Here is a 9,627-nt window from a genome sequence, read left to right as displayed (position 1 = left end):
GCAAGCAAGCAAACAAAGCTAATAATTTCCTTACCTCCCAAGGAGAGAAAAACAATGGATGGTATCTGAACCTGAACTGTACTAGCTTTATTTTTCATTAGCTCTCATTGTCCATCCCCCTCCCCCACTTTCTTTCTTCTCTATGGACAACTGTTACCATACTGAAAATTTTGAAAATTTACTTTGCTGTGCTTTTTTTTTTTTTTTAAATTCTGTCAAGTGAAAGGAAAAATTTAAATGATATACTTTTCATTTAAAAAGACATCTAGGCTGAGCACTGTAAGACACACCTAAAATAACAATAGTCAGTAGGCTGAGCTAGGAAGGGCACAAGTTCAATGCCAACTATGACTACATAATGAGACCCTGTCCAGAAAACAAAAGCAACATCTATATTCAACCCTACTCTAATAAAACCATTTGTTTGTGTGCAAATGTGAGTGTTCTCTCTCTCTCTCTCTCTGTGTGTGTGTGTGTGTGTGTGTACCATATATGGATTTAATATTCACCTGAAGGTGATAATTGGTGGAATTTGGAGTTTTTCATCTCTGAAATGTGTTGTATCTTTTTGTTTTGTTTCGTTTTTGAGACTGGATCTTAGGTAACCCAGACTGACCTAGAGCTCACTTTGCAGAGGTCAAAGATGGCCTTGAATATTTGCAGTCCAACCTCTGCCTCTTGAGGGCTGGCTGGCATCACAGGTGTGAGCCACCACACCCAGCTTCACTTTCTGAACAGGTTTTACATAATTTGCATTCTGATCCAGGCAGGAGAAACAAGCCAGGAGGAAAAGCAGCACTCCTCCATGGTTTCTGGGTCAGCTCCTGTCTCCAAGTGGCCCTCTGCTTCTAAGTTACTTTTGATCATGATCTTTATCATAACAATAGAAACCTGGTCAAGACAGTGCCATACCTAAAACTCCTAGTCTAAGCCACAGAGACTTCTACTGCTCACTCATAACAGTTTTAGTTTTTGAAAATTATTCATTTATTTTAAGTATATGTATGGTTTGTCTATAACTCAAACAGGGTAATTACTGAAGTAGAGCCCACAAAAGAACACTTTACTGGCTTGCTCATCACGCCTATGGGGGGCAGGGAGGGTATCACACACAGGTGAGCTGGGCCCTTTCATATCAATCCAGGAAATTAAGTTCTGCCTTGACCACAAGCCAATCTGATGAGGGCCTTTTCTCAGCTGAGCATCTCTCTTCCTAAGTGACTCTGACTTGTGTCAAGCAGACACAAAACAAGCCCACACACCTACAAAACATCGACCAGCCATTCCCCTCTCCTCTAATCTCCTGACAGTTACCTGGCTGTTCTTTTTCTGTGAATTTGACTATTCTAGATAGCTTACACTACCCCTTAAGTCCTCAAGATGCACTATACTAAAACATTGGTCAGAATTCATCATTTTAAGATCCGAATAATATTTTATTTTGTGTGCATGCTCCATTTTCTTTATCCTTTCATCTCTAGATTGGTACATGAGTTGCCCGTCTTAGGAGATGAGAATAATACAGTCTTGAATATAGGTGTATAAAACCTGTCCCTGCTTTCAGTTCTTAAGGACACCCAGAAATGGAGTTGATGGAGCATATGGTAATTTTCTTTTTATGGTTTAATTTTTTTGAGAACATTTTTTAGTTTTATGTGTATAGGTAGTTTATCTGCATGTATGTCTGTGCGCCACATGCATGCAATGCCCTCAGAGGACGGAAGATGGCATTTGATTCCCTGGAATTGAAATTTCAGATGGGTATGACCCAACTGCGGGGCTATGAAAATCTAACCCTGGTCCTCTAGAAGAGTAGCCAGTGCTCTTAGTTGTTGGGCCATCTCTCCAGCCCCTATTTTTAGTGTGTTTATTTGTTTGTTTATGATCATACTATTTCTGTAGTATCTACCATTTTATAGGCTCATAGACAATGTATAAGGGTTTGAGACCAGCCTAGTCTACAGAGTGGGTTCCAGGACAGGCTCCAAAGCAATACAGAGAAACCCTATCTTAAAAAAATCAGAAAAAAAATATCAATTTTTGTATTTTTTCTCATCCAAGTTATTTTTACCTTTGCAATTTTAAGCTAAAAATATAATTTTAAAATGTGATATATAATTTTTAAAATATAACATATTTTAACTTAAAATATAATTACATCATACCCCCAACCCTTTCCATATCCCCAACTCCTTCTCAAATTCATGGCCTCTTTTTCTTTAATTAAAGTTACATATATAGATGCACAGACATATACAAAGGTCAGAATCTAACTTCGTTCTTTTGCATGTGATACCAAGTTTTTTTCAAGGAAAGTTAGATTTATTTATTTGCTGTTACTACACTAGGAATGGAACCCAGCACTAGTGCTGTTGTGACTGTTAATACTGACAGTATCTAGAAATCAGAGGAAACCTGGTAAAGAAAGTTCCAGGCATGTTTATGAGGAAGTTTCTAGATTGCATTAATTGAGGGGAGAAGCCCCCCTTCAATGTGAGCAGCTCACTTCATGAGCTGTGGTCCTGGGTGAAATAAAGGAGAGAGCAAGGGAATACCGACCTTCACAGCTCCCTAAGTCCTAACTGTGGATGCCATGTGACCTGCTGCTACTGTGACTTTCCCACAGTAAGTCCTTCCTCCCCTAAGTAGGGTATTGTGTAGCAGCAACAAGAGAAGTAACTAATATACCAATAAGCCACACCCTTAGCTGCTTTGATTTGTTTGGAGCTTTTAAAACAATGTCTCACTGTAAGTCTAGGCTGACTTCTACTCCTCAGTCCTCCTGTCTCTGCTGCCTAGAGCTGGAATTACAGGTGTGCCCTACTACACTAATTTTGTTTTTAATAGAAGCCATATGGTGTGTGTCATTAAAAAAAAACCAGCACAATAGTCAGGCATAGTGGCACACACCTATAAACTTAGCTACTTGGGAGGATGAGATAGGAAAATTTCAAGTTCAAAGGAAACATGATGCAAAAAGTGATCAAGGGGTGTTTAGTGAGACTCTGTCTCAAAAAGAAACAAAAAATACAAGCAAGCAACAATAAGAACCCAGCACAATGTGTCATTCGGGACATAGACCCACAGCATTTAAGACTATGCACTGTCCAGTAGAGAAGCTGTAAGGAGCATAAAAAAAAAGTATTTTAGACATGTAAAAATACCTTAGTTAGGAATCTTACTACACTCAAGGCTCACTGTTAGCCATAACCTAGTGACATCACTCACTCAAGATAACCAGATAGAGTCCTAGAATCCATGATGCCCACTGGACAGTCTATAAGCAGAGACCAAGAGCAGTGCTCTGTTCTGCACATCTGGAGATATGCCATCTCAATCTGCCCTGCATCTGGAGTGTTTCCCTTGGGATCCCACTCTTTTTTGTTTTTGTTTGTTTGTTTGTTTTTCAAGACAAGAGAGACAGGGTTTCTCTGTATTGCTTTGAAGCCTGTCCTAGAACTAGCTCTGTAGACAAGACTGGCCTTGAACTCACAGAGATCCTCCTGCCTCTGCCTCCTGAGTGCTAGGACTAAAGGTGTGCGCCATCAATGCTCAGTTGGTTCCCACTCTTGAACCAGAGACTACCCTGATAGACCATCTTCAGCTAAGATACACCATATAGGTGAGCAGTCTTGGGGAGATAGGTTTAGGGATGTAGTTAGGAATTTAGAGTGCGAACCTTGTGTGATGGCCCTCAGCTGAATTAAATATAACGCTCAGCATAATAAATTATACTATGCTTGTCTACCTTTGTACTCTTATCAGTGTTCACAAGTAGACTTTCTGCACTCGAGTTTTCCCACCTGGAGGTATACTTGGCCTGGACATAGCAGTTACTCAACAACAAGAACTGTCTTGAGCTGCTGTACATGTTTAAAGGGGAGAAGAAGAGGGGAAGGATTGGAAATGTGTCAATTAGGGAGGAGCATGAACTTCCTGGGGGGAGAAAATGGGCAGTTTCACATGGGCCGAGCTTATGGAATCACTGGAAGCCACTAGTTCTATTGCACTAACTCAGACTTCTCAGCCAGCCCTTTGATGCAAAGGTGTGGAGAGAAGCAAGCTCCAGGCCCACTCTCCTTTGGTTTCACAGAAAGAGGCAAAACCTAATTCTCTATACTCCTTCAGGCCCTGTGTCACTCAGCCTAGGCAATCAACCACTTTATCTCTTTTAGTAATTTATTCTGGGATTATACTTTTATATTGTGGAGTGTGTGTGTGTGTGTGTGAGAGAGAGCTGTTTGCATATTCAACCACCAGATTGGTGATGAAACCAGGGCCAAATTTTACACGCGAGACAACTGGTCCACCACTGAACTCACCCCCAGCCCTGCTATCATATCTTCCTTTCCCTAACTTGGTGGGTTTTCAATGAGACAAAGCAAAGGTCAAACACCTTCCCAATCCTTCTTTCCTGTCTCTGTATATCATGACTGAAGCTAAGTACTCTTGTGTTGACCCCTCTATTCTCTATTTAGTGGAGTACACTATTTCCCAGGCATTATTGCAGGCAGTAGAGATTCACAGAAGTCAAGTGAAGTCCCCACAATGAACTAAAACATTATAGCTAGCCAGGTACCTTGATGGTGGCATTTCTTTCTGGTACTATGTTATGTTTTCCCCTCCATCATCAGTTCTGTTGTTTCTCAGCGTGCCCACATTTTCCTTCTGCCTTTCAATATGACTATGTGGCTTTCTTTCCCATTAGGTCAAATGCACAAGAGATCAGTTAGTTCTTCCCTTCTCCTTTTTCTCTCTCTTTGAAAATCTATGTGGATCGCCAGGCATCAGGACTCACAAAACGTGGAGGCAGCCAGATCTCTGTCAGTTCAAGGCCAGCCTGGTCTATGTAGTGAGTTCTAGGCCAGCAAGACTGCGTGTGGTGGCACACACCTTTAGTCCCAGCACTTGAGAGCAGAGGTAGTTGTATCTGAGTTTGAAGCCAAGCCTCATGGATATAGCAAGTTCTAGACCATCCAGAGCTACACAGTGAGACCCTGTCTGGAGACAATAGAAAACCCCAACCACCTCCCCAAAAAACAAGAAAACAAACAAAACAAAAATCCATGTAGGTTTTAGACACTTCCTTTCCTATGGGGTTTGTTTTCATTCTTCCGATTTAGATGCTAATTACTTTCTCTTCACCATAAGGAAATTTCCTAGACTTTAAAACATAGCTTCTTTCATCCATTTTCTCTTTTACCCATAGTATTGCTGGTAGTAAAATAGTGGAGTCTGCATTGGTGTTCTGTATTCTAACTGGATTTTTTAAAAACTTTTTATCCCTACCCTGTTTCTGCAGACTTCCTAGGCTTAACCTCTGAAAAATTTCTTCTTTCTTGTTATTCTTCTTTCATATTATCTTGCTGTCATCTGTAATATTTTATCATATTTTAATGGATGATGTTTAACCATATTTCCCATTTCTTCCATTATAATGGGACATTCTGATTGCCTTTTTCTTGAGTCTCTATTTGTAATTTATGTTCTGCTTTAAGATCTTTAGGTTTATTTCCATAGAATCCTATGAAGAAAACTTTTACTTTCAAGTCTTTTTGTATAGCTGTGATTATATGATCCATATTACTTTGCATTAATTTCAACTCTTGTTAGTTTCATTTTCTCCTCTTCTACTTTTCTTTTAGTGAATAAATACTTAGCTCCTTGTACCCTTATCATGAGATTTTGGTGAAGTTTGGAGCTGGTGTTAGGAGTGCTTTATCAATATATTATTATGAAAAATATTACTAAGCTAAGAATAGTCATTAAGGCCAATCAGCTAAGTACAAAATGTTCCTCAGTCACTTCCTACTTTCTTTTGTCTATTTACATGTGTGCTGTAAATGCAGACAAGTTGACATCAGTGAGGAGTTGGCAGCCATGGCAAAGGTGAAAACACACTTACCAAGATAAAACGATGAAAGTGGTAGCTTTGTCACTTAGTGGTCAAGCTCTTCAGGAACTTCAGCCAGATGGCAGTGTGAGATTTAACTCAGAGGCCAATTAAGGAGTAGACATTTGAAATGGAGTGGGGAGGGACAGCCGTCCACTCTCACATGCAATTGGTATTACAGCCATTCACAGACAACCCAGTAATAAAACTGGGAATTATTTTACTAGAAAATGTCCAGACACTTCCCTTCAAAGTGTCTTCAAGCTCCAAGAAGAGGCACTGAAATGATCTCAGTTTCTGAAACCCCATCTTGTATTTTTATTATTCATAGTGCCCCTGTGATCATAATTAATGAGTTTTTGAGGGGGGTTAATTATATATGTTTTTAAACAAAAAATTCTAATAGTTCTCGAAATTTCAACCTGTTTTCTTCCCTCATAAAATTAGAGACGCTAGAGGCTTTGCCGACTTTTTTGCTAACACAATTAAAAGAAAAAATTCAAACTTATCAACAATGTGAAAGAAATGTAGGTACCCATATACTAGCCACCTGAATTCTATAATCAGCTAGAAGCCACATTTTCCTAAGTTTATGAGGGACATTGAATGGAGTTAATGTTCCACCATAATTACACAGAAGAATTCTCTGTGCTTCATGAGAGTTCTGTACTATGGCCAACTCGGTGAATGCTTTCAAACAAGTCAACACAAGCCAGCTATTAGCCAGGTGGAGGAGCTTCCTTCCAGAGAGTTCTTCCCAGCTTAAAGAAACAGTTTCAAAGTAACCTGGCTTGCTATAGCTCACTACAGCCTTTGACTTAGAAGCAGGTGATAGCTACAGCAGAAAGTTAGAACCTTCTTGGCTGGGCAACAAGGGAGAACTGCCTCTGCTCTGTCGCCTGAAAGGGACCTAGACTATGTGGAAGAGGAGGGTGGAACTGGTCCACTTCCTCTCAACATCAAGTTTTCTACCAGGGTTTGCAGGCAACTGACAGCCTGTGTTCTTTCCATGTTTGCAAGACCTTTGCTTTCCAGGGTGGTAAGACGTTGTAAAGGTTAACACAATTTCTTTCTTTATAATAGTTGTGTGTGTGTGTGTGTGTGTGTGTGTGTGTGTGTGTGTTTGCTTGAGTGCATTATGAGCATGCAGGAGCACACAGAAGTCAGAAGACCACATCTGATCCCCTAGAACTGGAGATACAGGTGGTTATGTGCCACCATGTGGGTGCTGGGAATCATACCCCAGTCCTTTGCAAGAACAAAAAGTGCTCTTAACTACTAAGCCATCACTCCAGTCCCAATTCTTTTAAATATGAGGAAAACAGTGGCAGTCACCTCAGTGAGCTATGGAATGTGATGTCTGAGAGCTGACTGTACAGAGTTCGGGTTTTCAGACATGAATTCAAACCCACATTGTAGCTGCCTTAGTTGTGTGAAGTTAGGGCCATTAGAGAATATGACTGTCACTTCCCTTGTAAAATGGAAAAGTCTTATAGCTAAAACAATGCCCATCAAATTCTTAATGTAGTACCCAATGAGTGACACAAGTGTTCAATGGATGAAACTCAAAATCAGTATTCATTTAATTGCTAAAGATATTGCTTTTAAATTCTTTAGTTTCTTTTCAAGCTCTTTTACTGTATATACTTGTATGTTGAGCCAATTCCTTCTGCCATTCCCCTGCTTGCCTCTTCAGTCTCCTATTGGTCATCCTTGTCACCCTAAGGAAATTACTTCCGCCTATGTAGAAAGATCATCCCTGACATTGGAATTCAAAAGTTCATTATTCAGGCTGGCAAGGTGGCTCAGTGGGTAGTGGTGCTGTATGAAGACCTGATGACCTGAGTTCTACTCCCAGATCCCAGGAGATGACAGGAGTGAACTGACTCCTCAGCGATATCTTCTAACCTCCATGTGTGTTGTGGATGTGTGTGCATGTACACACACAAATATCAAAATACATTTTTTACTTTTATTCTTTTTTATTTGAGTGGATCCTTCCCCTCTCCCAACTCCTCCCAGCCTCATGTTCTTTCTCTCCTCATATTATTTCTCTCTCTATTAAATTCTTTAAAAGTTAATTATTTCACTGATTTTGTAATGAAAAAAAATTGCTCTGATGTAATATCTGTATCTGCTTAATTTAGGGTCCCCGTGTTTACTTCGCTATTACAATAGATAGAGGTGAGGATAGAATAGAATAGTTAAGATCTGAGACCCCCCCCCAAAGCCTATGTATTAAAGATTTGATCCCCAGTTCACGATGTGTTTGCAGGTTGCTGAACCAGGAGAGCGACCTACTGGAAGGAAACAGAACATTGCGGGTGTCTTTGAAAGGTGTGTTGGAAGGTAGACACCATCCTATCTCTGTTTTTACTTCCCACTGTAATAAAAATAGCCAAAGTAGTGGTTTCTCCACCATACTGCCTGGTAGGTTTGGTCACAACCCCAAAACCAGGAGACCATGGACCCAAAACTTTGAGACAATCATTCGCTGCTTACGAACTGTCTCTAGAACTGCTGTGGTGAAAGAAACTTGTTGTGGCTGGATTACGAAATGTGCTCCTCAAATGATCGACATCTCTCTCCTTCTACAACCTACAAGGTGAGAAGACAGGCAGGCTTTGCTGTTTGGTTTGCCTTTATGACTACCTTTACCTGTCAGTACACTTTAAAGCATATTAAAGTATTAAATAAAGGTTCAGATGTCCTCAAGTGTTCCAAACCCTATAGAAAGAGAGTATTCAAACAGACGAAGCTTTATTTTAAGTTCCTTGTTTAAACTTTTGCTTTTGCTTCTACAGACAACAGCGCCTAGCACACCAGGCAAAACTGAAACCTGCAGGCTCTTCCGAGAGCTCTCATTTCCCTTGTCTCACAGCCGCTTGTCTCATAGCTGCCCAAGCAACCACTTCCTGAAATGCAAGCGCACACACACTATCCTATACCATACACACTGAAGACTGAGTACTCGGGAAATCTCCACACCTTCAGTTCGTCCCCAGGGACAGGCTCTCATGGTGGAGAGACTAAGTTTCGGCAACTTCTAGTCTCTCAAAAGTTGTCCCTTTCTGCTTTTCTTCTAGCAACGTGATTTTGAGTGGCTTTCCTGAGCTCTCTCGCCCAGTCCTTAGCAAGAATCTGCGGAGTCGCTGACAGGAAGCAGGTGTCTGGTGCCATCGGAGGGCAGGCCCGTGTGGGAGCCGCAGGTCTCCGCAGCGCATCCCAGGTGACTCTGGCCCGACCCTCCTTCCCTGGACCAAGGGGTTTAGAAGTACCTTAGAAACCGCACCATCCGTCAGCTGGCTTCAAAACAAAGAGTCCTTTCAGCCACTTCAGATGCTGGCTCGTCGCCATGGAAACCGTCCTCCGCCTTCCTCCTCCCTCTCCCCTCCGCCGGGCGCCCCGCAGCTGCGTGGGTGGAGGCGCCGCTTTGTCCCCGGAGGCCGGCTTTATTTCCCGCCTTTGTGGTGGACTAGAGAGAAGTCACCCCCGGGAATTCACTGTAGAAATCCCAAGTTCTTTTCAACCATCCTGGTTGGGTCCTGGACAGTCTGTCCCCATCAGGCCCAGCAGCGCCACCTTCCGTGGCGAAGAGCGTACTGCCCAGTCCGCCGCTGCGCAAAACCAATACCGGCCTAGCCATTGTCACTATTCTAGTGACATTCAACATTTGAGCAGCTAAGAGCTTTCTTGGCTGAAAAGACATAATAGTTATGTAAACAATCAGGACG

The sequence above is a fragment of the Phodopus roborovskii genome, unplaced genomic scaffold (genome assembly GCF_943737965.1).
Source record: "Phodopus roborovskii unplaced genomic scaffold, PHOROB, whole genome shotgun sequence".
In the NCBI taxonomy this organism is placed as follows: Eukaryota; Metazoa; Chordata; class Mammalia; order Rodentia; family Cricetidae; genus Phodopus; species Phodopus roborovskii.
The sequence above is the reverse complement of the archived record's forward strand: the minus strand, read 5'-3'. Positions refer to the sequence as shown.